The sequence below is a fragment of the Excalfactoria chinensis genome, chromosome 4 (genome assembly GCF_039878825.1).
Source record: "Excalfactoria chinensis isolate bCotChi1 chromosome 4, bCotChi1.hap2, whole genome shotgun sequence".
Lineage (NCBI taxonomy): Eukaryota > Metazoa > Chordata > Aves > Galliformes > Phasianidae > Excalfactoria > Excalfactoria chinensis.
In genome coordinates, this window is record NC_092828.1 from 81,437,567 (window position 1) to 81,458,995 (window position 21,429).

The 21,429-nt window shown below is 49.4% G+C and overlaps 1 protein-coding gene across 5 annotated transcripts in view; it reads left to right on the forward strand.

Moving 5' to 3' along the window:
- Window positions 1-21,429, forward strand: part of EDA (ectodysplasin A) — a 56,996-nt gene that overhangs the window by 11,205 nt on the left and 24,362 nt on the right. The gene's annotated exons all lie outside the window — the stretch shown is intronic.

The window sequence follows — 21,429 nt, forward strand, 5'->3', positions numbered from 1 at the left end:
AGCAGTGCAGCAGAGGTGGGCATTACAGTAGGAGAACGTCCTCAGCAGAGCACGTGTTGGTGCCCGCAGCCATTAAGCTTAATAATCTCGCTGTCTGTATCGACTTACAAATGAAAGCTTGCAGTAATTTGGAGCAGCATTTGAATTGCGAGTGGTGGTGGTGATGCTGAGCTTGTCTTTTAATGCCGAGTTTGGAGTCTTTGAGGTTTGGATTAAAAAAAAACTTCAATGAAACCACAAAAAAGACATTGGAAGCATAACCGAACAGGTGGAACAAATTTGTTAAATCTGTTATTGGGAAAACAGCAACTTGCTTTTAAGAAATAAATCAATCTGCAGCTCAGCGTTTCATAATGAGGAGTGGGATAGGAAAATCTAAAAATATCTACAAATGGGAGCTAATGCTCTGAAGGAACAGATCCAAACTCGAATATAATATTGCCCATTGTGGTGACAATAAGCATTTTAAAGTTCATTGAGATCCGTGCTGGGATGCAGATGGGGCTCTGAGAGCCGGCGTGTTTCTCTTGCCTGGGTCCAGTTTTATTTGCATAACCACTTATAATTTGCATTGCCAGTAGCTTGCAGAGCTGGAGTTGGGAAACCACGATGAGTTCATCCCACTTGCTGTGCTCAGTGCATGAAATGGCAAATCTGGAAGGCTCCCTAATGTGGGTGACCATGCTCTGTACTTTGTCACCTGGCCATGTTTGTCCCTTGAGAGCACTGGGAGCAACCCTTGGTCAGCACAAGGACTTGTGCTGGTGCTGTGGGATGCGTGCACCTGTGTTTGCAGAAGGGCATCTCTGTATCCTGGTCTTTGCTTTTCATTTAGTTTCCACTTTGATGTTTGGGCAGCATGGCCAGCTCAGCTTCCCTGTTTCTTGGAAAGTCATCCCACAGCCCCATGCTTTCCAGCAGGGTTTTCGTGGTAGTGTTGTGTTTCCCCTGCTCAGCCATGGCACGCAGCAGCACTGCCCTCAGCTGCTATGCTCCATCCCAGCCTGATATTTGCTGAAGGCTTCTTTCTGCTCTTCTTGAGCAAATACTGGAATGCATGTGGACAGCTGTTGCTCAGAGGCACACAGGGAAGTGCATCTATACAGCTATTGCATGGTGCTTGTCTTTTGAGGAAGCACTGTGCTCTTGTGGCACTGAATCCAGAAAAACCTCTCCACCTCATCCACATTCAGGTTCAATTGGGTTTAGGCTGGGTGTGATTGGGGCACTTGGGGCATCAGGGTGGGAAATACCCCTATTGCTGTCCATGCAGAAGGTAGGGATGCCCTGCTCAGGGCTGCTGGCTGTGTGCTGCCCCAGGTGGGTGCCTCGCTTTGCTCTGCAGGAGGCACCACAGAACACCAGCAGGCCTGGAAGGGCACAGACGATACTTCTGCATGGTTGGGCTTCCCTTGGTGTATCACAGCCCAGCGCCCAGCTTTTTGTCCTCAGACCCATCACATGTTTAGAATACTTTTAACTTCCTTAATGGTTTACCAAAACCCAGCCAAGCTCTAACCACCATCAACCTGGCTGTCCATGCGCTGCTCTCTGCGCGCATCGCAGCTGCTACAATCTGGCGGCTGCTGCTTTAATGAGAACTGGAGCTGTGCTTTCGGGGCCCGCATAGCAATTGTGCTGACTCCTCCTGATGCTTTTGGAAGCACTGCTTGCCTTCTGTTGTTGCCGTGGTTTGGGATTGCTTTCATTTGATGCTCGGTCCCCGGGAGAGCATCCCCGTGGTGCAGCTGCTTGGTGCCTGGGGCGGAGGTGGGGGTCCCATGGTGCCCATCTGTTCCCCAGCCCTCACCCATGGGTGCAGGGGCTCTCAGGATGCCCTGCAGAGCTGTTAGGTTGGCAGCTGTCGAGGCCAGGGGTTCAGGGAGGCTTTGTGTCCTCGCTTTGAAGCTCGGGTCTGAAAGTGTTGTAATGAGGTTTTATGATGTATTCTGGCAAGGGCTTGTTATTTTGTGTGTGGATTTATTGTATAATGAACAGAGTGATTTTGAAATGTTTTGTGCAACCATTTTTTGGAAGGGACATTGTATTTTGTTTATGGGGATGTGTGAGTTTTTATGAAACTTTATTTAGCTTTTAGCAAGAATAATCTTTATTCAACAAATAGCGCAAATAAATCTTAAATTGAACAAATATGTGCCAACTTTCAAACACAGCAACAAACAATGACATGAAACGGGGCAACTTTGGAACAGCATACAACTGTAAGCATAGTAAAGAAATAAGTAATAAAAGCTAACAAAGAGCAGCTCGGGCCGTGCAGGGCAGGTGGGGGTGGGCTGGGCCCCTTCCCCATGCTGTGCTCAGCCCCATGCCTGCTTGCATTGGGCTCCAGCCGAACCCAGGCTGATGCATGTAGCTGTGGGTGATGTGGAAACGTTCTCCAGCAAAGCTTTGTGTCCCTGCGGCAGCTCCAGGAAATGTTTCATATATGTTTCTGTCTTTGCTCAGCAGCATTGCTGGCGGGGAGAGCCCTCTCCTTCTACACTGTGTCCCAGTGGCAAAGCATCATAGGATGGCTGTGGGAAACAGCACCTCATCCCTGCGCAAAGCCATTGGGATCCTGCCATGTTGCCATAGCTGAGATGGGCACAGAGTGACCTGTGGCAGCTCTGCTCATAGCATTTGCTGGTTTCTCCCATAAGAGAACCTCACGGCACCTGAAAGTGGCCAAGCTGGTGGCCATGCCATGCCTGGGACTCTCTGCAGTGTTGTAGAGCCCTGTCCTTCAGTTCTGCACAATGTTCCCCTCTGAAATGCTCTGCTTGCTGAAATGTCTTTATCACGAGTGAATGTATGGAATTAATTCTGGGTTTCCCAGAGTTTTCCATCAAATCTGAAGATAAATTACAATGCAGAGTGGCTCATCCTGATGAGTGGCATTTACTTTTTTCTTTATCTTTTGGGCTATCCCAGCATATCCGTTTTATTTGGCTTTTTGGAGGGTTCCTTGTAGGGAAGGACAGAATCTTCTTTCTGTTCATTTCCAGGGCGATTTTGCTCTGCTTCATTCTTTGCTCCTGCACCATAGTTGGGTGATGCTCATCATTTTACATGCTGGTTGCTGTCCCCAATTACAGAAGGAGCCTATTGGTGGGGACACCTGCCCCTTCCTGGTTGCAGCTTTCCCTGAGGTGTCAGGAATTCCTGTGCTGAACTTCCATTTGTTTCTCAGACCTTCCTCCCCAACCTTCCGGAGTTGACCTTCACCACTGTGCTTGGGTTGTAGAGCAGGAGATGAAATGCATGAGGCCATGAAATTGAAAGAACAGAGCTATTTGTGGAGGAAAGAGACCAAACTCTGTTTCCAAGTGTCCTTCCTACTTTCTTACCTTGGAAATACCAGGAACACGAAGCCTGATATTACTTATTTCTGCGGGGAAATCTCACGTAGCAAATCCACTGTTACTGGGAGGAGCATTTTCAGCCCTTCATTGGCCTTTTCAGCCCCTATAAGTTTTAACAAAAGAGCTTTTCTTCTAATAGCAAGCAATGGAATTGGGTGTTAATGAAAACAAATTAATTCTGAATGGAAAATTCCTTCTCGACTGTGTTGTGCCATTCTCTTCTAATAGAGCAAACCTGCCAGCCCTCTCTCCCGTTGCTCATACTTTTCCAGGAAGAATAAATGAGACTTATGTTTCCAGAACCATGAGATAGAGGCATCACTTGGTTTGTGTCCAGCCTTCTTCATCCCTTCACAGTGCCCCTGCAACTGCACAAAGCCAAACTCTGCTTTTTCTTCTGTGTCACTTTGCTTTTGAACATTGATTTTTTTTTTTTTTTTCCCCTGGTGTCTCTTCTCCAATTTGGATTATTCCTCTTTCTTGCATGTCCTAATTACTTTGTATACGCAAAGAATCTGGTCAGAACTCTTTATTGTTAGCTGCAAATTCAGCTTCACTTTTGGTGTTGGACCCTGATGTGGTGCGGATGGACATAATCTCTGCAGATGCTCTGTGGGACCAGAGGACTGTGTTGGGTTTGGGAAAGCTTTACCCCATTTGTCAGCAGGTGACATAGATGTGGAGAAGCCCCACATGCCCAAGGCTGTACCAGGGGTTTGTAACTATGCCAGTGTTTTGAAACCAGATCACTTGAAACACAGTCCAACGTGCTGTGAAGCCATGCCACATCTCCCAGCTATGTGCCTGCTCTGTGAATCTGGCTGGCTGTTCCTGCCTATAGACAAGGGATGGAAGGCCAAATGCAGAGAAAACACCTGACTGCCTGCTTTGCTTTTAAATCCATATATTAACTTATGAAGTCACTAAGTCACTATCATTTGCACCCCTTAGGATCAAGAGGTAGCTGTTTGAAGCTCAGCGTTCTTGTCAAGCTGGTACTTCAAACACAGCCTTTGTAGCTCCATGCAGCAGAAACAGATTTTAGAGGTTCTCACTGGTACATGGCTCCTAGGAGCCATCAGCAAGGCAATGGAAGGTCCCCATGTTCATCTTCTGGGGAAGCCATCCACAACCAAGGGACTGTTCTCTGGCTGAGGCTGTATTATCCCTGTTCTGTAGGCTGTGCTGGGAGGGCTGGAGCTGATCCCATTCTGCAGGATGGGACAGGAAAAGCTCTTGAGTGATGTGCTGTGGTCATGGGCAGGAGGAAACATCAGCAGATGAGAGCAGCCATCACCTGTGCCTCACTGGAAGCCATCAGCTTCCCTGTACATGTGTAGTGGGATATCAGGGTTGCAAGTGTGTTGGCAGCTGAGCTTCCTCTTGCTTTTGAATCACAAGGAAGGATGGAGCAGACATCCTGCAAATCCCATGTAGGAGCTGGAGCCCGGTGAGCAGTCAGGGTGGGATGCAGCATGCAGCCATGTGGCCACCGAGGTGCTGAGCTTGTCCCATAGGTGCTGTTTGGCACCCCCTGTGAAAGATGGGGGTTGTGTGGCTTGCAGGATGTCCATCACTGGAACAAAGAGATCATTTATTTGCACCGAGCTCAGAATTTCAGTGGTCACAGGTACCTGTCTGTAACAGCTCAGCTGAAGCCCTGCAGTGCTCAGATGTTTTGGTCCTCAGCTCTCATTTCTGCCACTTCAGACTTTGCTTTGCCCTAGGATCTTCCTTTGGAAAGAATGCGGTGCTGTGCGTCACAGCACTCACAGATGCAATTGGGAGCTCTGCCTTCGGGGTGAGGATTCTGATCTGAACCTGTGAGTCAGAGCACGCACTTCTGCAGCATCCCAAAGAGTTTATGGCTCAGGGCTATTTACTGCCCGTCACAACAGGTTTTTTATTACACTGGAAAACTAATTTGCATCGCTTGTTGTAATTAACGCTGTAAAATGTTTAAACAAAAGCACAGATAGAAATTAAATTTACAGGCATTGCAAGCAATAGTATTAGCATATAAACCTTTGGTTCGCTTTTCTCCTTTGGCATGAAAGTGATTAGGTCTAATTAAATTTATGAAGCACTCTCTGCTCAGATTGAGGGATGTAATGAAAAAAACACATGGCAGAGGTGGCTTTGGACCCAGAGAGGTCTGTTAATGGAGTCATCCAACCAACATGTTTATGCCCTGATTTATATGGTGGGCAAAAATTATAATGCAGGAAAATGGTCTTTTGGTCATTTGAGATTCTCTTCTGTTGTTTTGAATTGTTTTTTTGTTGTTATATGGCTGCAGTTTGCATGGTTGAAGCTGATTTGTGTGTATGGGATGAGGCCGTCAGCTGTCCGTGTGCTGCCATGGGACCATGGGATGGTGTGTGCTCCTTTGGGGCTGTCTGCTAGTCCAAATCCAATTAAAAGTTGAAGCGTGGTGCTGTCTTGGAGTCCTCCGAGGGGTTGAGTTGCACTGAGGGTTTGCTTTTGGAGGAGAATTTGCAGCAGTGGGGAAACACAGCCAGGTTGGGTGATAGGAGCAATTCCTGCTCCAGAAGAGTGATCAGACATCAGCACCAGCTGCCCAGGGAACAGTGGGGTCACCCGGCAGTGCTGCAGGGATGCAGCACTGAGGGATGTAGTGATAGGGGTGGTGGGCTGAGTGGGTTTGGAGATGGCTTCTTTATCCTGAAGGACTCAGTGGGTCTGTGATTGTGACCTGGCAGTGTGTGTTCAAGGCCTGCTGTGTGATGTGTTGCTGCAGGAGTGGGTTTGGCAGTGGGTTTATACCCTATGCTCTACAAGGAGGGAAAGGTGAGGTTTGTGTCAACAACTCATGTGTGGTTAGGATGGGAATCATGACACTGATAAAGCTCTGAGGCTGCTCTGCCTCTGTGGCAGTTTGGTAGCCCTGGATGCTACTGGGAGTTTGCAGCATCCCTTGGACCTGCAGCCCTGGCCTCATGTCCTGCTAAGCACTGCAGGTGGGAGCACTGTCACTTCTCTACATGTGCAGAATTTTCATTATCAGGGCCCTCTTGCACTGCTGCTCTGCTTCTTGCTGTTTCCCAAGCAGCAGCTCTTTAAAAGCCCAAGTGTAGGTGTGTTATCTATGTTCATCTGAGCAGACTGTCAGCTCATACAAAAGCTCTTTCAAACCCTGCCAGCCTGTCTGCAACCTGTCTTCTTTTTTCTCTCCACAGTTCTCTGCTTGCATAGGTACTGTGTTTATGTGCCGCTCTTTCTCCAGATTAAATTCTCTTGCACCCTGTGTGACTCTGTGCTGGCTGAGCACATCTCCAGCCCATGTGTGCACTGTAGTAATGCTGCTCAGAGCATTAGTTGCATCACTCCCCAGTCTGTGATTTACTCAAGTGACAGAGCCCTCCTGCTGTAGTGGCAATGCTAATTCAGAGCCTGAAGCAGTGATGGAGCACCTGGTGGGAAGGCAGGGCCAGCCCAGGGGAGCTCAGGTGCATGCAATGTGCCTGAGTGACTGGAAGGGATAGAGCCAGGATCCACCCCTTCCCAGCCTTCATTTAAGGGTTGGCAGTGGAAGTGAGGGCATCTCTTGCTGGAGATCCCTGCCTACTTGAGCCCTTCCAAAGGTAAGTAGTTCCTTTCCTTCATTTCTATATCTGTGGCTGCTGCATTTGGGCGCATTCTCATTTACAATAGCCAAAGACTTTGCCACCCTGCTGTTATAATCTCATTTTAGCATTACACCTGCCTCACCTGGGAAATATAGAAGCTCTGGATAATGGAGCTACAGAAAGTAAAGATTGCTTTGGAACAAGTGGTTTCAATGGGGTAAGTAGGAAGGAGGGGTGGGCTGTCATTCTGCCAGGCAGCATGGTACCTTTCTCAGTGTGAAGATGGATCTGTAATGCCCTATGTGCTCATTGTGAGGAGCAATTAGAGCTTTTTTTTTTTCAGCTGGTTGGGTTTGATTTTGTTTTTCAGAGCCATGTTCTGGATTTTGATGTTTCAGCCTCTGAATCTAAAGAGAGCTGTGGGATTGGGGGAAGTGCAAGCTTGATCATCAAGTTTCAGGGAGTCTCAAAAACTCTGAACTGCAGGTTTGGGTCACAAGACCAGCTGATGTAGTACATCAGAGCTCTGTGTTCACAGTGAGGTGCTCAGACTTCATTTAGCAGCACTGCTGTTGGGAGTCCTGAACTCTGGGAGGGCTTTGGTCAGGTCCTGCTGGTGGTTCGCTTGGCTTTTGGGGAAGTTTCTATGTTGCTCTCTTTTGCCGTTGTTTTGGCTCAGGCATTGGGCTGCAATCTTTGGACCTCAGGCAGCCTCACACGGATCACATAGCATCTTCTGCAGCCACCATACAGAGCACATGCACTGCTGTGTGTCTGGGTAGATGGGGAGCAGAACAGCCCTTCAGGGTGTTCGCTCTTTACAAGCTGACCATGCATGTGGATGGGAGACCTCAAACCTGACAGCTTTTTGAGAAGCAGAGGGGGATCATGGTACCCTCTTGTGCCAAATGCCCCAGCAGTGCCTGCAGTGAGGCAGGCAGCTCTTCGTGCATGGCTAAGCTGCAGGTGGTGGCTTTTTCTTGCAACCCTCCTCCTCCTCAGACCAGCAGGGCTGTCCTTGGTGCACAGCGCTTCCCCCACTGCCTTAATGGGAAGATTCCACTATCGGGTAATGATGCATCTGGAAACCTGCTTGCTAGCAAATTACCTCTCTTTAAAGAGAAGATCTGGTGTTAACAGTATGAAGAAGTGCTGGAAGTGAAAGAGCGTGTCTGTGTCCCAGTGCAGGACTGGGGAAGTGCTTTGGACCAGGCTTGGCAGTGCTGAATTAGAGCACAGTGAAAGAGCAGCTCCCATCATTGCCTTCTGCTCCTTCTGTTATCCAGGAGTGAAATGAGGTTGCTTGCTCTTTCACTCCAAGCTAAGCATTTCCAAATTGAGAAGCTCTGTGCATCCCCCTCAGTCACAGGACAAGAGCAGCAACAGTTTGCTGTGCTGCTTTCAACTGTTGCTGCCTTTCATTTGGCCTTCTGCTTAATGCTCACAGAAGGGAATTACAAGCTGCTCCTGGCTAGGAGGAGAGCAGCTAATCCACAGAAACATGTGCAGCCCAACCTTTGTGGCTTTCCATTTTGCATAATTCTGCAGAACAGGATGTGTCAACGCTCAGGTGTTTGACAGAGAGCCACAGAAGGGCGTGTGGATGAACCGATAAGCTGAGACCAAAGGGGTAGGTGTTGGGACATGCTGCTGGGTATCGAGTCTGCACAGAAACAGCTGTTTTATAAATCCCTTCTCTCTTTGTTAATGGAAAACTGACAGCATCCCAGAAGTGGGGTGAGTTCTGGAGGTGTGGGCTGGTCTGAGCCTCTGGGTGTGCTGGGTGTCTCAGCAGTTAGCTGACATTGTTTTGGTTGTATGTTTGTGCTGCTGGGATGCAGCACATGCTTCATCCCTTTCAGATGTTCTTTTTTTGCTTCTTTCCTCCACCCCAGAGGTCACTGCAGGACCCTCCCTGCAGCTGCTGTGGGGTACAGCTATGGCTCAGCACCCACAGCTTGCTTTGCCTATCCATGGGAACATGGGGCTCTGTACCATCACTGGGCCAGAACTCACCGTGCCATTCTGATGTAGCTGTACCTTCTACAGCAGAAGTGCTCCTCTTGGTGACCAGCAATGGTGAGCTGTTTGTGTCCAGCATTGCAGAGCTCTTGTGCCTCCTGACATCTGGGTTAGGTTGTGTTTGGACTCCTGAGCATCCAGAGGTGTCCCTGTGTGTTAAAGCTGCCCTTGTAACTACTCAGTGACCCCATTCTTGCACAGGGCACCTGTAGGTCTCTTACTTCTGAGGGATGTGATTCAAATTAAGTGTTGGCTGAGCTCGGCAGTGAGGTGTTGACGTGCTGAGTTCATGAGAAGAAGCACAGTTACACTTGGCAGAGGTTAACCCCCGTCTGGGTAAATGTTTACTTTGTTGAGTACTTCACTGCTTGTTCTGAGTGTCTTTGGAAGATGGATGTTGTGGGATTCTGGGGAGGAAGATGAGCAGGAGGGACTGAGTGCTGCCTCACAGCCTTGGCGCTTACAGAGCTGTCAGCAGCCCACTGCTGGGAGCTGCTGCCCAGGGGAGTGTACTGCAGCTGCAGAAGGTCCCTGGATCATGAGGCTCCTGTGCCTTCCTTCTCCTTATTGATTTCAAGAGGAGGCACTGGAGCAGGGACAAAACTCATCCTGAGCAGCTGAAGTTATTGCCTTCCTTCTCCTTATTTGCTTTAAGCTGATTTTTCAAAGTTTTCAAGTGCCTTTATTGTCCTCTCTGGTAATTATAACAGTATTTAATGTCATTTTTTTGCTTATTCTGATTAATGGGAAGTACTTACAAACCCATAGTGTGGTCTGACTGTTTCTTGGTGCGTGTTGTTTTGTACCACAAGCAGTCAGCTCTTTAGGGCTGTGCTAACAGATACAGCTTTTCATAGAACATAGAATCATAGAATGGCTTGGGTTGAAAAGGACCACAATGCTCATCCAGTTCCAACCCCCTGCTATGTGCAGGGTCACCAACCACCAGACCAGGTTGCCCAGAGCCACATCCAGCCTGGCCTCGAATGCCTGCAGGGATGGGCCATCCACAGCCTCCTTGGGCAACCTGTTCCAGTGCGTCACCACCCTCTGTGTGAAAAACATGTTTCCAACATGCTTGGGTTATAAAATCCCAAGAAAAGTCAGTGGACTCTTAACTAACAGGTAGGGCAATGCCAGGCTGAGTTCCTTGTTGGGCACAGCCCCCCAGGTGAACCTGTGGGAGAAGGTGGTTCAGGATGAGCCTCCTGGAGGTGTAGCTATTGCTGCCATAGCTGCCAACAAATATAAATATTGATGCCACTCCAAAACAATCTGTTTTATGAGGCTCTTTTCTGGTTAGTTTCTATTCTTTGCTACTCTGTGGGTTTTTCTTTCTTTGGAGTGAGGACAATGAGATCTAGCACAAGAGGCTCATTTCTCACACTGCTTGGGCGTCCGTCTCCACACAACAGTTCTTCAGTTTGCTAATGCAAAAAGAACAACAAAAAGAAGTCTCAAGCAGATGCAAATTGCTCTCTATGTGCAAGAGATGCTGAGGAGGGCCAGGAACAAGGGCTAATACCAACATGTAGATCACACCGGACCTGCAGCAGGTGGAGCTGCCCAGCAGTCCCTGCTCTAACAGCAGCTGCAGGATGAGGAGCGGAGAGAATGACTGCTGGGGCCCAAGCATTTGAGCCAGGTATCTGCCTTGCTCTGCCCCTGCTGCCAGGGAGAAGCTCCTGAGAGCCTCCTGCTGGCAGGGGATGTTGCTTATTAAGGACTTAGGTTGTTGCAATGTGACTATGTGGAACCAAAATGATGTGAGAAAGGGGGATTTTGAGGGGAAAACTGTGCTAAGAACTAAATCTTATGGTGTAATGCAGACTGAGTGTGTCTGTTTGGATATTCAGTGTCAGATCTTCATGTTACTGATAACACCAGAAGTGTTTGCTCCAGATTCTGAAGATCTTAGCATGTGCATTTGGGCTTACATGTCCCAGTGATGTCCCAAATAGTTCTGATTGCCCAATGCAACGCCTCAGGTTTCTGCTGTCTTGGATGTCTGTTGTGGGTTTCCCCAGGTACGCATGTAGTGCTTGAGAGTTGAACATCTCATGTCCTTGGGTTGGCCCCACAGAAGAACCCACCCAACACCCCCTAACCTCCCGCAAAGGTCAGCACACGCAGCAAACCCCATTGCTGGCTTGAGTGCAGTTTTCACTTTGTATCTAGTGTTGCTGGAGCTGGGATTTCATTTTCTGGAGGCAGAGTCTTTCTGCTCTGCTTCCTTCAAAGTGGTAAATGCACACTTTGGGCTGCATTGGGTCCTTCCCAGTGGGTGTGGGGTCACATCCCAGCACAACTGTCTGAAACATCTTTCTTCTGCTTTATCTGTCTTTTCAGTGGCCTTTTGTAGTTCCCAGCAGCATCTCGCCTCCTCTGCTGGTCGTTTATGTACAATTCTGGTAAAACATTCCTTTCATTTGGGAGCCTTTCCCAGTCTGGCTGCTCCAAGGGGTCGAGGGAATAAAACCTCATGGCACGGAGATCATCTGACAGTGCAGTGCGTGTAAGCAGGCTGGCTGCCCAGGGTGCTGCCCAGCTGATGCTGCAGGGATGGTGCTGTGACCAGGGAGCGCCCCACCTGTGCTGGGTGCTGTCTGATGTGTGCCAGGGCAAAATAAAGGCTCTGGCAGGCTGAGCTTGGAGTTAAACCTGCTCAGCAGAATGTTCCTTTGTTTCAGTATCTGGTCAGTGTGCCGTCCCTCTTTGTTTGTCTGTTTAGGATGATTTGGAAAGCCAGTTTCAGAAACAAACAAACCCAAGCAAAGCTGCCTGAAAAAAAAAAAAAACAACAAAACACCAAACAACAACCAAAAACACCCTGTGAGGATACATTTGATACTTTTTCCTGGCAAAAAGTAAACAGTTTCCATCCTCCTTCAGTTTCCAGCCCCTTAAGGTCTCTGGGACCCCCTCAGCTCAGGTTGCCCACCCATGGCCATGCTGGGGGGGTGTGGGGCTGCGGGCTGTCCCCGCTGCAGGTGGGGCTGCATGTTGCCTGGGGCTCTGCTCCATTCCACGTCCCCACCGTGGCCAGGAGGTGACCTGGGATGACACTGGGAGCAGTTACAAAATCCTGTCTTTACACAGTAACTTTTCTTACACTCAGCCCCAAGCCATGGAGCTGTTGGTCTCACCCAGAAAAGCAGGAAAATGCTCCCTGGCTGCAAGAGTGAGGGCTTTTTTTCCTATTTTTCTTTGCTGCAGCAGTGTTTCTCATTAAGCAAAGGCATGCGGAGTGCCTGGATGAGACCTCTATATCATGCATATACACTGAGGTGCATGACTACGTATACATATATGAGATGCATCCGTGTGTGTGTATGGATAGGTACAAAGATATGTTTAGATATCTAGGAGGCCTCACAGCTGCCAGAACACACGCCGATAAAGCAGCACTTGCTTCTACCACGTCTGCTTCCCAGCAGTTTGCTGGGTAAAAAGGAAGAAAGCAGAATGATAAAATGTATTGTTAAAAAGAGAGCAGGATGAGGCTTCCTGGGAGGGAGCAATGCGAGGGGTGCTGTGCTGGGGTTGAGCTGGGGAAGTGTTATCGCAGAAGGCTTTCAGAGCCAGCGTGCAGTTGATGTGAGCCTGTTTAGTTGCAGTTTGAGGAATTTGGCACAGGCAGTGTTTGTGAAATTTTTATTTCCTGATTTGTTTTTTTTTTTCTTTTATTTTTTGACTTTCAAAAAGTCACTTAACCTTTCCATGCCTCACTTTGCTGTGCTGGAGAAAGCAGCTCCTAAGGAGGCAGAAGCCCCTTTGCAAGCCCAGCGTCACACCCTGATAGCTAAATTAGCTTTGACAAACTCTCGGGACCCTACAAAGGCACTGTGTGTCTGCATCCCAAAGTGCAGACCTGGGAGCAGCTCCCGGCAGCTGTGCCGCAGCTGGGCTGGCGCACGAGATGGGAACATCTGGCCGGCCTGACGTCCCGCAGCCCCGGTGTCGTGAAAGCTGCGCCGATGCGTTGTGCACAGCATCTTTCTGCTGCTCATCTCGCCTCTTTAGAAGGCATGCTCTCTCTGTTTCAGCACATCAAAGCTGGAAGCAGAAAGGCTTGGCTTGCAGAAAGCAGAACGAACCAACGCCTCTCCTTTCTTGTATAGCTTTGCTGCGTCTCCTGCGCACAGCCGGAGATTGAGCCTCGTACGTGAGCTTTATTAGCTCAGAGGAGAATGCAGTTCTTCTGTTAGCTTCAAGTTGCACTTGAGCTAGTGCTCTGGTGGCTGCTGCCCAGGCTGCTGGGCTGCGAGAGGCTATTTTCTCCTGATTGCAGCACTCCTTGGCCTTCATATGGAGAGTGAATGGGAAATGTTTTCCTGCTTACAGATACAGGTGGGGCTTACGCAGCAGGCACAGGGCAGCCATGGGGCTCAGCTTCTGCACATTGTGGATGCCTGGGACCAACTGTGTACCATCGCAGAATCATAATGGATTGCGTATTGTATGGAAAATTGAGGTGTGGATGAGTTAAAGTTCCCTAAGGATTCCTAGCTCTTTTCCCATGGGTTCCATAGGGTCATACAAGATCTCCTTTCCTTTCCCATCCCATACATGCACAGGGCTGTGTCTCTGGGCAGGGCACAGTGACCACCTGGGTGCCCTCAGCCACCCCAACCCCTCCTGAACCAGAAGGTCTCAACAGCATGGCCTCAGGTTGGCGAAGGGCCATGCTAAGGGGATGCTGGATTCCCCCTCGTTTTGAGGTCTGGTGTGCTCCAGGACATCACTCCTTCCAGCAGGGCTCAGGCAGCCGGGGAAACCAAACAAACACAGCTCCATTTGGATTTTTGGCAAGAATTGCCTTGATCTGGAAATGAGGTAATTGGTTTCCCAGGTGCCGTGTGCTGAGGAGAACCTTGGAGCTTTCTTCTTTCAAGAGCAGGGCCTCGAGGGATGTTCCCCTTCCCCAGTCCCATACCCCAGCTGAGTGTGTGCCGGGTGCTCCTCTGTCCTCCAACTGGTCATCCTCCCTGCATCTTCCCACTGGGAAGTGCTTTCCCCCTCCTCTCTGTGATGCACAAACCTCGGTCCTGTAGTGTGAGAGCTGCCAAAAGCATGAGACCTTTTGCTTCCAAAGCACTGCAGTTTGTGCTGGGGGATTCACTTTGTTGGCACTACAGTGCCCCATGGCAGAGTGAGCACTTTCAGAGCTCTCAGTTGTGTTTGCATGCAGCTGTAGTCTCTTTTGACAGTAATTGCAATGGATCTGACTAATTAGGCATCAAAGCATGATTTATTTAGCAGGTTAATTTGATGGAATTAAACTGGCAGTTGCTGCCTCGCACCATGATACCCTGCGGTCCCATGGGAGTGGGTGTTCACCTTCCCTACTGAAATAGGTGTCTCATAAAGGATTGAAAGGATGTGCTGAGCTGCTGTGTGCCCCTTGGGGGCCAGTAGCAGCAGCCAGCACTTGTGGCTCTGCAGCCATCCCAGTGCATTGGAAATGCATGGGCAATGGTGCCACTGAGACTGATGGCAGCCCCAGCTGCTGTCCTGCTGCTGGCTTTGCTCCTGGCTGGGCTGTTTGGTGGGAGTCACACATACAGTGCGCTCGGTTTTCTTTTATGGTGATACTGTTTGGCTTGGACTACTTGAAATCCTCCTCCTGTTTCCTTCTCTGCTGCCTCTCCTTCCAGTGAAATGTCATAGAATTAATCATGGCCAAAGGCCTGGTTGAGCATCCAGATTTAGAAAATAGGATTTGAAAGCCCCTGTGCTGAAAGTCAAGATGAGCTCCAACAGGAAGTCTTTATTTTGTTACGGAGCAACAAAGTAGGGGGGAGGGATGGTGTCAAAGCATTGAAGGTGTCCAAAGTTTGTGAGGAGCTGATGTGGCTCCAGGCTGTGCTGGGGCTGCAGGTGGTGGGGAGATGGGAGCAGAGTGCAGCTGGAGGAAGGCAGAATGGGGAAGGTCTGCATGGTGTCGGGTTGGTGGCACTGCTCTGTGCTCTGCAGCCTGGAAAGCATTGCTATTGATACGCAAGAGGAAAAACTGTGACCTCCATATGGAGGGGGGCACAGCCCAGCTGGTTCAAAATGGGACTGAAAAAGACTATGAAGGCTAATTAAAATGTGAAAAACTGAGAATTCGTGCTAATAGACAACAGATCTCTGTCTGGCGCTGGTTCACAGCTAAATCTGATTTCCTTGGGAGAGGAAAGGAACTGATTTAAGGCCCATACCTTGCACTGACACTGATACTTCTCAGTCCTTTTACATGCGTGTTCCCAAAGCAGGGTTGGGTTTCTGCAGGTCTGCCTTCCCGCAGAGGGGAGCCTGCAGCAGGAACCTCTTAGTGCCGCTACCATTAAGAAATTCAGCACAGGTGTCTTCCTGCACGGTGTTAAACTCAGCTTTGACCTCATTCTCCCCCAACATCTGGGTTGTGTTTTTAGCTTTCCCTTCCCGTGCCAACAGGTGCAGTCAATTGAAGAGCCCAACCATTGCAGTGTGCCGTGGGGCTGGAGCATCAGCACATGTGCATGGCCAGCCTGCATTGAGCACGAGAGGCAGTGATGGAGATGCCAACCAGAACAGCTCCTGGCGCTGTGGGGATGGAGTGCTCATGGTCACAGCCACCATCACCTCACCACCAGCCAAGGGCAGGACTTGAGACTCCCAGCACTGGCTCCACAGTTCTCTGTGGCTGGCATGGGCCTGTTTCTTGGCAGCTCTCAAGGTCTGTTCCCTTCAGCAGTGTCTGTGGAGCTCGTGGTTACAATGTTGAGGCTTCTGTATGGGTTTTGGTCTCCCTTTGAGCTGAAGCTGTGTAAAAACAACCGATGGTATGGACAAGCAGTCATAGCTGTATTCCCCCAGTCCAAGAAGGAGCCATCACAGGAGGAGGGTTGGACTTCTTCCCCAAGCCAGCAGAGGCCAAGTCCCATTGCTGATCCCAGTGTTACCTCTGCATCCAGGGCTGCATGAATGTTGGCATCACTGTCTAGCAGGCTGCTCTTGCTGGTGTTCAGCCTGGAATATCTCAAGCAAGCTGCTAAGAAATCTCTCTCTGTGGTCTGTGATTAACATGCAAACCGCTGGGCTGAGGTGTTCAGTGCATGGTATGGAAGCATCTTCCCCTGCTCCATCCCCACTGTGCCATCATTGAGGGGTTCTGCAGCATGGCAGGGTGGATGAGCAGCTCTGAGTCACACAGAAGGCATTCATCTGTTCTTTCTTCTGTAAAGTGAGTGTGCCATTAACTGCAAGCAGTTTAGCTGTGTTTGAAAAGTAGAAATGAGTTAATGGTAGAAATATAAATACTTGGGACATTGCACATTAAACTCAGCTATGGGATGTGCAGGAGTTGCTTGATTAGCTGTGCAGAGCTGAAATAGCTGTGAAAGCACCACGAGCCAGCACTGCAGTGTGTAGGGGGAAGTGCTTTTGTTTTGAAGATAGGGATGCTTGTGGTTGTTTCTGCTCAGAGAGCTGTGGATGCCCCATCCCTGCAGGCATTCAAGGCCAGGTTGGATGTGGCCCTGGGCAGCCTGCTCTGGTGGGTGACAGCCAGCCCATGGAAGTTGAAAAGATCTTTAATGTCCCCTACAACTTAAGCCATTCTATAAAGCTGAATGGTATTGGGATCCCTTTGAGAGATACCCATCTGCTCCAAGCAGGTTCCTGCCACACGATCCCCTTACTGTGCAGTAAGTGCTTTCCTGAGGAGGAGACGGGTCAGGCTATGCAGTCCTGGCTCAGCTCTGCAGGAGAGTTTATGAGCTGCGTTGTAACCTCTAATGACCATTAATTTGTGTGTGTGCGCATTGGTTGTTAACGAGGCTTGAACTGATAACTGGCAATTGGACTGAATGCTCTGCACTGAAAAACACAGCGGCTTTCCCAAGTAATGAAGTTAAAATACCAATAAAATCTTAGGAAAATATGCTCCCTCCCTTTTTTATTGTTGTCTAATCACTTTATATTACTGCAGTGCCTCGAAGACCCAAGAGCAGGGCTCGCTGGGTTCTTGTTTAAAGCTGTGATTGCGCAGTGCTGAGCTGTGAGGCTGCTCAGCTATGGGCAGAAGTGCTCCATTCCTCATTCAGCACAGTATGCCCATATCATTTGGTCTGAGCTCAGTGGCATCTCTGGAGCTTTCATCTCCTGAAGAGGTCATGGAGTGTCTCAAAGTGGAAGGGACCCACAGGGATCGCAGAGTGCAGCTCCAAGGAGGCTGTAGATGCCCCATCCCTGCAGGCATTCAAGACCAGGCTGGATGTGGCTCTGGGCAGCCTGGGCTGCTGGTTGGTGACCCTGCACATAGTAGGGGGTTGGAACTGGATGAGCACTGTGGTCCTTTTCAACCCAGGCTGTTCTGTAATTCCTGGCCCCTTTCAAAATGTGTAGGAAATGTCCCTGCTTATTCTGTGATTCTGTGAAATGGTGACTGCAGAATTTCTTTGCCTCATGGCTCTGGGAGGTAAAAGCATTTGAAGATGACTGTCCAGTCTGATGACCTCAGTGAGGATACTTATGTGCCGATTAGAATGAGGGGGAATTGTGTTTTTCTTTGCCTTTTTTCCTCTATCAATTCAGAGCCACTGTTGTGTGCCTGTGGGACCTCAGGCTGCAGTGTGAATAGCTGGCATGAGGAATCCAGCTGCCGTGGGGGGGGAAAGGATGGCAGGGAGTGCTGAGAGATGGAGCAATAGGGTGAGAAGAGTTCGGGGGAGGGGGGGGGTGGGAGGCTGATGGTTGAGCCTTTGTGCAGAAGGCACACAGTGCAGAAGGCATGCAGAATGGCTGACTTGGGAAGGGACTCCAAAACCCATTCATTTATTCATTCCCATCCCTGCAGTGGGCTGGTGGCTCTCAGGCTTCCAAGGATGCAGCCATAGCTTTGGGCACCTCCAGGGATGGGGAGCCCCTCAGGGACCCCACAGGGAAGGATCTGAGCCCCCCAGCACGACTCAGTGTGCAGAGTGCAGCTGTGGGCTGATGGCAGCTCAGCTCGGTGCTGCTGTGCCCAGGCGTTGGCTCCCAGCATAGCTCACGTTTCAGAACTTCGCATTCAGATCCTCAGCTCACAAACGCGGCGTGTGTAAATTCTTGTCGTGTTTTGTCATGTTGAAATGCGAATTGTTTACTCTTTCGCTCCTTGCATTTTTATAAGAACAAGTCACGATGACCCAAAAAAAAAAAAACAAGGCTGAAAATATGTTGAAGCTTCTCCCCGAACTTCTGTGTTGTTTTGTTGTTTTTTTTTCCAGCCTGATTGAAAATAAATAATCTCTGGATTTGACACCACGTGTCACCACGGGCGAATTCCTGATGTAGGACAATGGGCTGCGATTCAGGGAGTTGCTGCTGCTGGAACCGCAGGCTCTGCCTGCTGACCTCCGGAGCCAAAAAGCAGCAGCAGTGCTCGCAGGGAACGGCTCCGAGGGGCTCCGTTTGGCTCCTGGTCCTCTCACGCTGATGATCTGCAAAGCTGCGAACGAAAGCGTGAATTGAATTTGAAGGGCAGCGTTTGGTAATAAGGATGAGGACAGCTTTGTGCCTTCTTGCTCGTGCGAGACTGTGGGGTTGGGTCGTAGGTCTGAAGGATGCCGTGGGACTGGTGGGCACTTTGGCGCTGTGCTGCATCACTCGTTGCTCAGGGAAAGGCATTCCTCCTGCAGTGCTGCCTGCATATAACACACATACAACCACGTAGGGTGGTCACAGCTTCCCCCCTTGGGAGCAGTTTGACCCTTTGGATCGTGGTGCCCAGCGGGTCTTTGTTCTGACATGCTGCATTGCCAAAGGCTGCGTGGTGTTGCAGAGGGGTGCAATTAAATCCCCAAACCTTTGCTATTGTTTATATATCCCAGCACTGCTTTTCTTTTTCTTATTGCTTGGAGTTTGTGTATCCAGCCCTAACTACACTCCATCTGGGTCTCATATCCTGAAGAAAGCTTCCTATTTTATGGTACCTTTAAAATGTATTTATATATATATATGCATATATATATATAATATACAATAAAATGTCTTTATTCTTCCTTTTGCAGAGTCCCTTCTTACAAACCAGATTGGCTTCTGAGTAACTGCAGGCGACCTTATTTTGGTAATTCCTATTGTGTTCTCATGGCATTCCAGAACGTTATTGTTTGGTGTTTCCAGAGAGGTTCTGCATGTTGCTGCAGAGCAAACCAAGTGCTTTTGTGTGCACGCCTTTGTGTTTGCTTTATTCTGCTGACAGAAAGCAAGGTATAACTGATTCATTGCGGCAAGGCATGCTTAGGGCTATTGTTCCACAGGTTATTTTGAGGTATGTTTTCCCCTGGGGGGTTTTCCTCTCTTTGCTGTTTGACCTTTCAATGTCCTATAGAGATCTTTGTGATTAAACGTAGGGAGTCATAATGAGTTTACACGGTGTTGGCAATTTAAGACCTTAGGATGGGAGTTCTGGTTGTTCCAGCTTTGTGCATAGCTATAGTGAAAGTACAGCAGGAGCTGCTGCTGCTTTGGCTGCAGGTGTGTTTGCGGGGCTGCCTTGGTCTGTTTTTTGGGTGGTCCTGTGTGGAGCCAAGGGTTGGACTCTGATCCTTGTGGGTCCCTTCCAACACTGGATATTCTATTATTTGATCCTCATTGCTCATGGTGGGAAGGGTTCTTTGCAGTACATCTGTGCTATGACGCCGTCCTAGTGAGTGTTCTGCCCAGAGATGATGTCTCTCCCTGCATCTGTCCCCTTGGCTGCTCTGTGTTTTGCAAGCTGGGTGGCAAACACCTGCACGTTCTGCTGGCACAGCCTCTGTTGTTGGAGACAAGTGGAAAACAAGAGGGTAGGTGAGGTTAACTCGAGGCAATGTGCAGCCTAACGGCCAGACTGAGAGCTGCAGTGCTGCTGTTAGTCACATCTCAGGGGCGGTGGATGGGAGGAGCATCCCTGGCTCTTCAGCCCCACACAGCTGTGCTGGACCCAAGTGCTATTTCCACCCGTGTGGGTGTGAGTTCTGTGTCTGAGACCTCTATGGCCAGGTAGGGGCAGTTGGGGGGCATTGCCCTGGGCAGCTTTTTTTGGTGCAGCTTTTCTGGCTGTGCCATCCTGTGCCTACTGCTGGGAGCACAGCTCCATACAATCACAGCATCACTGGAAAAAGCCCTTTCAGATCCCAACCACCCCCCACTATGTCCATGCCCACATCCCCAGAGCTGGGACGATGACCCCACTGCTCTCTGGACAGCCTGACTGCGCTAGGGAGAAGAAATTGTTCCTAATGTCCAATGTGACCCTCTCCTGAAAGTAGTGCTGGTGTTCCTCCTCCATCCCAAGGAAAAACCTTTCTAAGCCCCTGTATGTCCCTTCCCATTGGCTCAGTGCTGCTGTTTGCATTAATAAATGTTGCAGAAGCAGTCCCTAGGCCAGGCTCCTCTGCATGTCCTTTTTCTCCCCACACCAGTTGTGTCCATTTGCAGTCCAAGCGTGGAGGGCTGCAGTCAGACAGTTTTCTTTCCTTGGAACTGTTCTCAGACTGCTCACAGCTGCTGCGGTTACCATCACTGCCATAAGCAAGAAGTTCTGTTATTTTCCTAAGACTCACTTTGTACAGTGAGGTGAGAGGGGTCTGCAGGGTTTGCTATTCCACCTCCTTGTCCTTCAGTCCCCTTTTGTGTGTTGTTCCCTGGAGATCACATGCTTACAGAAGAGGGGGAAGGAGTCGGGCAATGAAAGCTCTGAATGGGTTTTACAATCACTGTTTTTCTTTTCTTTGCTCTTGTAGCTGGGTGGGCACGGTGTGCTGCACACAGCCCTGTGTGGGCAGCAGGGGTACCAAACTGGCTTTGGTAGAGGCTTTTATGTCCTGTAGCTTCATACACTGTCCTTGTAACTGCTCATATGTGAAAGGAGTTGGTTCTTCCCTGCTATTTAAAGGCTGCTTATGATGCACTGGGTTTTGTTCTCTGTGCTGATAACCTTTGGTGCTGCTTTTGGAAACCTCTTCATTCTTTCCTTAGATGGGCATGTGTGCTTTTGTTGTGGGTTGTTGTTATGAATCAGTACATGCAACCGAGTTCCTTCAGTGTGAGGAAGAAAACCCCATCCATGTCACCAGCAGTGCAGTGCAGGCAGAAGGAGGTGGCTGCTATAGAATCACAGGATTTGTTGGTTGGAAGGGATCACCCAGTTCCAACCCCCCTGCTATAGGTAGGGACGCCTCCATCTAGACCAGGTTGCTTACACCCCCATGCCTTGACATGCAGTCTCCTGTTCTGAAGGAGCAGGAGTACATGGGAGAATGCCCCCAGCAATGGGCTGCTGCCGTGGCTGTGCTGCTGGGCTCCCAGGCTGAGCACTGCTAATCATCACAGGGTTCCAAGGGCAATTAGTGTTCTCCACCAATGGGAGTTTGCTGCATGGAAATGTTTCCATCTTGGCAAAAGCCGTGTTATAATGATGTACTTGTTCTAGGTTTAAAGTGTTAATGATGTGGTATGCCGAA